Genomic DNA, 7,152 nt, shown 5'->3' with positions numbered 1-7,152 from the left:
ATGATGTCCCACGAACTCCGATCCAGCAGAGCTTCACGGGAGAGTTCCGTTAGCATGACGGCGTGATGACGGTGATGATGTTGCTACCGACGCAGGGCTTCGCCTAAGCACTACTACGATATGATCGAGGTGCATTATGGTGGAGGGGGCACCGCACACGGCTAAGGGATCAATGATTAACTTGTGTATCTATGGGGTGCCCCCTGGCCACGTATATAAAGGAGTGGAGGAGGGGGGAGGGCCGGCCCTCCTATGGCGCGCCCTGGGGAGTCCTACTCCCACCGGGAGAAGGATTCCCCCCTTCCATGTAGTAGGAGTAGGAGAGAAGGAAAGGGAAAAGAGAAGAGAAGGAAGGAGGGGGTGCTGCCTGATGAAGCTATGTACCTAGGGTAGGGTCATGGACCCGTCCAACATACCCTCCCCAAGGACATCTTTACAAGGAATCAGAAGCAGTCGAAGAGAAATCATCATCCACTCGACCGCGGAGATGCGCTCACTCGACCACCTTGAAGACACTCGACCACCAGAAGATGAGGAACCCTCCACTCTGCAACGGTTAGGCCTTAAACCATAGCATTATGAGCATTTATGACATTTTACTGTAGACGTTACCAGTAACGCCTTTCCTTTATGAGCATTGAACCCTGTGTAACAGAGGGGAGGTGGGGTCCTGGCGCACTCTATATAAGCCACCTCCCTCCTCTAGGACAAGGGTTCGCACTTTGTAAACACACACACACACACACATATAATCCAGTCGACCGCCTCAGGGCACCGAGACGTAGGGCTGTTACTTCCTCCGAGAAGGGCCTGAACTTGTAAAACTCGTGTGTACAACTACTCCATAGCTAGGATCTTGCCTCCTCATACCTACCCCCCATTCTACTGTCAGTCTTAGATCCATGACAGTTAGCGCCCACCGTGGGGCAGGTGTCTTAGCGACTTATTGGAGAAGTTGCAATTTTTCCGATCCCCATCATCATGGTTCCAGGCGGAGGTTTGGCTGAGGGCCGCGAGATCCGTCTCGGCGCGCTCGTGTTTGTCGCCAACGACTCCGCTTGGCTTCAGGAGGCACCACTCGACGTCGACGGGCTCCCCGCCCGCGGGGCGACGCACTTTCACGCGTGCGTCCGCGGCGTCCTCCTGCGGCAACCGTCGACCCAGTACCAGTCGACTCCAACGGCTTTCCCCCTCCCTGCGACCCGCCGGAGCAAGCGCACCGGCCGGTCGAGGATTCAACGGTGGGTGAAGCATGCGGTGGCCCGCCAGTCGGCCACCCCTCAAGTCGCAGCGCTCGAGCCTGACGAGTCTCTCTACGGCATGTTCGATCTGTCGACTGGCTCTGTAGAGACTGCATCCGAGTGCGGCAGCAATGACTCGGCAGTGGAAGTCCTGATGGTCAATGGACCACGCGGTCCTCCTGGCTTCGATCGTGAAGATGGAGGTGACGGGAACGGCGATCCGTTGCGCGTTCACGAGGAGTACCGCCCCGAGCCTCTCTCCTCGCAGCAGAGAGAAGAACTTCGTCGCCGAAACATGGATGCCCTGCATACTCCTATAGTTGGAGAAACGCCCGAGGCCCAGGCCTTGGAACAGGCTCGCTTGGCCAATCTGGCTGAGCGCACTCGGCTGGAGAACCTACAGCGCGCACTCGACGATCGCGCTCGTCAACGTGCTCCTGAGTCCAGCCGACGCCAACTTTTTCCACCTCCGGCTCAGGTATACCGGACACTGATCCAAAACCTAGCATCTGCTGCCCGAATAGTAGAGTTGATTCAACCTTCCCAGTCAGAAGCTGGCCGAGGTCTGGCCCAGATCAGGGCCTTACTACGGGCAGCAGGAGAGCAGAATACGGCCGTGTCTCAGTCACGGGATAGGATCCATAGCAGATATGTGGTCGCAGATACGGTCCAGTCGGCCCATAGCCCGAGATCGCCCCCGAGGCGTGAGGGACATGGAGAGCGGCGTGATCAGTACAGAAACCAGGAGCAGTATGATCGTCGAGCCGATCGCGATGGTCGCCGTCGAGTGCCCACGCCTCCTCCAAGGAGTGGGTCATACGTGTCGCGGCCACATGAGGAGATGCGCCCTAACAGCGTCGAAAGAGGTATTCCAGTCGACCCCAGGGAGCCAGGCTTTGATACGAGATCTATTCTCGTACAAGGCTTGGTCGACAGGAACAGAGCTCACCGAGATGGCCATGACAGAGGCCCGCAAACCAGCAATAGGGTGCATGTCTCTGGCCCAGAGTGCTTCAGCAGAGCTATCAGAGCTGCAGTGATTCCCCCCAACTTCAGGTTGGCGACTGGAGTGAGTAAGTTCACCGGAGAGTCCAAGCCTGACACCTGGCTCGAAGACTACCGAGTGGCTGTCTAGATTGGTAGCGGCAATGATGAGGTGACCATGAAACACCTTCCTCTGATGTTGGAGGGCTCGGCTAGGGCGTGGCTGAATCAATTGGCACCTGGCAGCATCTATACTTGGGAAGATCTCGCCCGAGTGTTTGCCAGAACGTTTGAGGGTACTTGCAAGCGGCCAGCAGGTTTGATAGAATTACAGTGTTGCGTCCAGAAACCGAATGAAACTTTGAGAGATTATATCCAGAGGTGGATCACCCTGCACCACACGGTGGAAGATGTGTCTGATCATCAGGAAATTTGTGCTTTCAAGGAAGGCGTCAGGTACCGGGAGTTGAACCTGAAATTCGGTCGGACAGGAAACATGACTCCGACTCGGATGATGGAAATCGCCACCAAGTATGCCAATGGTGAAGAGGAGGAGCGACTGCGGAGCGGCAAGCACAAAGCAGTCGCCCACGAAGCCGGAGGAGGAAACTCCAGTCGGAAACAAAAACGCAAGGCCGAACCAGCTACTCCGGGTGAGGCCTTGGCTGTGGTTCAAGGAAAGTTCAAGGGGAAGCCCAAAGGGCCGTGGAACCCCAAGAAAGTAAAATATTAGGATGGAAATGACGTGTTGGATCTGCCGTGTCATATACACACCAAAAAAGACGAAGAAGGTAATTTCATTTACCCGAAGCATACCCCTCGACAGTGTCGGCTCCTGATCCAGCAGTTCCGAGAGAAACATCCCAAGGAAAAGGAGAAGGAGGTAGACAAGGCTGAGAGTGAAGGGGAAGATGATGATGGTTATCCTCACGTCAATTCCACTCTGATGATTTTTGCTGATGTTGAAAACAAGAGTCGATTGAAAGTCATCAACAGAGAAGTGAACATGGTCGCTCCGGCGACACCCAGTTACTTGAAATGGTCGCATACTGCCATTACATTCGACCAGTCTGATCATCCAGCGCACATCGCCACCCCTGGGAGGCAAGCGCTGGTGGTCGACCCGGTGGTCGAAGGCACTCGACTGACAAAGGTCCTGATGGATGGTGGCAGTGGCCTGAACATTCTGTATGCAGAAATGTTGAAAGGAATGGGCATTCCGATGTCCAGACTCAGTGAAAGCCATATGAGTTTCCATGGGGTCATCCCAGGCAAGAAGGTTGCGTCCCTCGGTCAGATTGCACTCGACGTGGTTTTCGGTGATGCCAAAAATTACTGCAAAGAAAAGTTGATGCTTGAAGTCGTGGATTTTCAGAGTGCATATCATGCAATTCTGGGCAGGCCGGCTTATGCACGATTCATGGCTCGACCTTGTTACGTGTACCTCAAACTGAAGATGCCTGGTCCCAGAGGAGTGATCACTATCTCTGGTAATCGGAAAAAGGCGGAAGAGTGTTTCCAGAAGGGCTCAAAGATCGCCAATGCCCAGATGGCCGTGGCAGAATTGCAAGAATACCAGAAAAATGCAGACCCGAGTGCCTTGTTGCGAGCCAAGAAGCCAGCCACAGATTCAGCATTCCAGTCGTCTGGCGAGACGAAGTCTGTTCACATCCACCTGACAGACCCCAATGCAGCTCCGACCCACATTTCGACCACACTCGACTCCAAATAGGAAGAAGCGCTCATCCAGTTCCTCCGTGAGAACTGGGACATCTTTGCATGGAAGCCTTCTGACATGCCAGGTGTTCCCAGGGGACTGGCTGAGCATCGTTTGCGAGTCGACCCGAAAGTGAAACCAGTCAAAGAGCATCTTCGACGGTCCGCTGTCCAGAAAAGAAAAGCAATCGGCGAAGAGGTGGCTCGGCTTTTGGCAGCTAAGTTTATCCGAGAGATTTACCACTCCGACTGGTTAGCCAATGTTTTCATGGTCCCAAAGAAAGATGACTCACTCCGCATGTGCATCGATTTCTAGCATATCAATCTGGCCTGCCTGAAAGATCGCTTCCCTCTCCCTCGCATCGATCAGATAGTCGACTCGACTGCTGGATGCGAGCGTTTGTCCTTTTTGGATGCCTACTCCGGGTACCCCCAGATCCGTCTGTAAGGACCCGACGAAATAAAGACAGATTTTATCACCCCGTTCGGGTGCTTCTGTTATGTCACAATGCCATTCGGCTTGAAGAACGCCGGAGCCACATTTATGCGAATGATTCAGAAGTGCCTGCTCACTCAGATCAGTCGGAATGTGGAAGCATACATGGATGACATTGTGGTCAAGTCACGTAAAGGTTCCGACCTGCTGACCGACCTCGCCGAAACCTTTGCCAACCTCAGAAGGTATGATATCAAGCTCAATCTATCAAAGTGCACGTTTGGAGTTCCAGGCGGAAAGTTGCTCGGTTTTCTTGTTTCCGAACGAGGAATCGATGCTAACCCAGAGAAAGTAGGCGCTATACTTCGAATGAAACGCCCTGTGCGTGTGCATGATGTCCAGAAGCTTACTGGTTGCTTGGCCGCCCTAAGTCGATTCATTTCTCGCCTCGGTGAAAAGGCGCTGCCTCTTTACCGACTGATGAAGAAATCAGATAAGTTCGAGTGGACTCCAGAAGCTGATACAACATTTGCAGAGCTAAAAGCCCTGCTTTCCACCCAGCCGGTGCTTGCTACTCCAATCAGCAAAGAGCCTCTTTTGCTTTATATAGCAGCCACTGGACAAGTCGTTAGTACAGTACTTACGGTCGAGCGGGAAGAAGAAGGAAAAGCGTACAAAGTTCAACGCCCAGTTTATTATATTTCTGAAGTCCTGACCCCGTCAAAGCAGAGATATCCTCACTATCAGAAGCTTGTCTATGGAATTTACATGACCACGAAGAAGGTTGCACACTACTTCTCAGATCACTCTGTTACAGTCGTCAGCGACGCTCCATTATCAGAGATTCTGCACAACAGGGATGCAACTGGTCGAGTGGCAAAATGGGCGATTGAACTCCTTCCCTTGGATATCAAGTTTGAGGCAAAGAAAGCTATCAAGTCCCAAGCAATAGTAGACTTCCTCGCCGAGTGGATCGAACAGCAACTGCCGACTCAAGTTTACTCTGAGCACTGGACCATGTTCTTTGACGGATCCAAGATGTTGAACGGTTCTGGTGCTGGAGTAGTTCTGGTATCCCCCCGAGGAGACAAGCTCAGATATGTCCTCCAGATTCACTTTGATTCCTCCAACAATGAAGTAGAGTATGAAGCACTCATGTATGGGTTGCGCATGGCCATCTCACTCGGCGTCCATCGCCTCATGGTCTATGGCGACTCAGATTTGGTAATTAATCAAGTGATGAAGGAGTGGGACGTTAGAAGCCCAGCCATGACTGGTTACTGCAACGCGGTGAGAAAGCTTGAGAAGAAGTTCGAGGGGTTAGAACTCCACCACATCCCCCGATTGAAAAATCAAGCAGCCGATGAATTGGCAAAGATAGGTTCCAAGAGAGAAGCCATTCCCAGCAATGTGTTCTTGGAGCATATTCACACGCCGACAGTTCAGGAAGACCCTTTCACTGAAGAGCCCCCACAACCCAAGAGCGCCACGGATCCGATTGAAGTCGAGGTCCCAGCTATGGTCGACCTAATCATGGAGGTTCTGGCCATTACTCCCGACTAGACGGTGCCCTACATTGCGTACATCCTCATGAAAGAGCTCCCAGAGGATGAAGAAGAAGCTCGACAGATCGTCCGCCGATCTAAAGCTTTTACTGTGATAAGAGGGCAGCTGTTCAGAGAAAGTGTGACTGGAGTCGGTCAGAAGTGCATAAGACCAGAAGAAGGTCGAATGATCCTCAATGACATCCACTCGGGGACCTATGGCCACCATGCGTCCTCTCAGGCCATCGTGGCTAAAGCATACCGAGCTGGATTCTATTGGCCACGAGCAAATGAGATGGCGAAAGATATAGTCGACAGATGTGAAGGCTGTCAATTTTACTCCGACATGTCTCACAAGCCAGCGTCAGCCCTGAAGACCATTCCCCTCGTCTGGCCCTTCGCTGTTTGGGGACTGGATATGGTTGGACCGCTGAGGACCGGCAAAAGCGGCTTCACTCACGTGCTCGTTGCAGTCGACAAGTTTACCAAATGGATCGAAGCCAAACCTATCAAGAACCTTGACGCTAGCACCGCTGTCAGTTTTATCAGAGAATTGACATTCAGATATGGAGTCCCACACAGCATCATCACGGACAATGGATCGAACTTCGATTGCGATGAGTTCAGAATTTTCTGCGCCTCTCAGGGCACTCGAGTCGACTACGCTTCTGTTGCTCACCCGCAGTCGAACGGACAAGCAGAAAGAGCCAATGGCCTAATTCTCAAAGGACTGTAGCCCCGACTGATGCGTGATCTTAAACACGCATCAGGTGCTTGGGTTGATGAACTTCCGTCAGTTCTTTGGGGTTTAAGGACAACTCCTAATCGGTCGACTGGAAGAACCCCTTTCTTCTTAGTCTATGGAGCCGAAGCTGTTCTGCCAAGTGACTTGCTCCACAACGCACCCCGAGTTGAACTCTTCTCTGAAGCAGAAGCAGAGCAGGACCGGCAAGATTCAGTCGATCTCTTAGAGGAGGAAAGAGATATGGCCTTGATCCGCTCGACCATTTATCAGCAAGATTTGCGTCGATTCCACGCCAGGAATGTGAGGGGTTGGGCCTTTCAAGAAGGAGACTTGGTTCTTCGAGTGGATCAGCAGAAACCACACAAGCTCGCTCCAACTTGGGAAGGCCCCTTCATCGTCACCAAAGTTCTCCACAACGGAGCATACCATCTTTACAGTATCGAGCATCAGAAAGACGAGCCACAGGCTTGGAACACGGAGTTGCTC

This window comes from Triticum urartu, chromosome 1A (assembly GCF_056163025.1).
Source record: "Triticum urartu cultivar PI428250 chromosome 1A, HENAU_Tu73, whole genome shotgun sequence".
NCBI classification, from domain to species: Eukaryota; Viridiplantae; Streptophyta; class Magnoliopsida; order Poales; family Poaceae; genus Triticum; species Triticum urartu.
The sequence above is the reverse complement of the archived record's forward strand: the minus strand, read 5'-3'. Positions refer to the sequence as shown.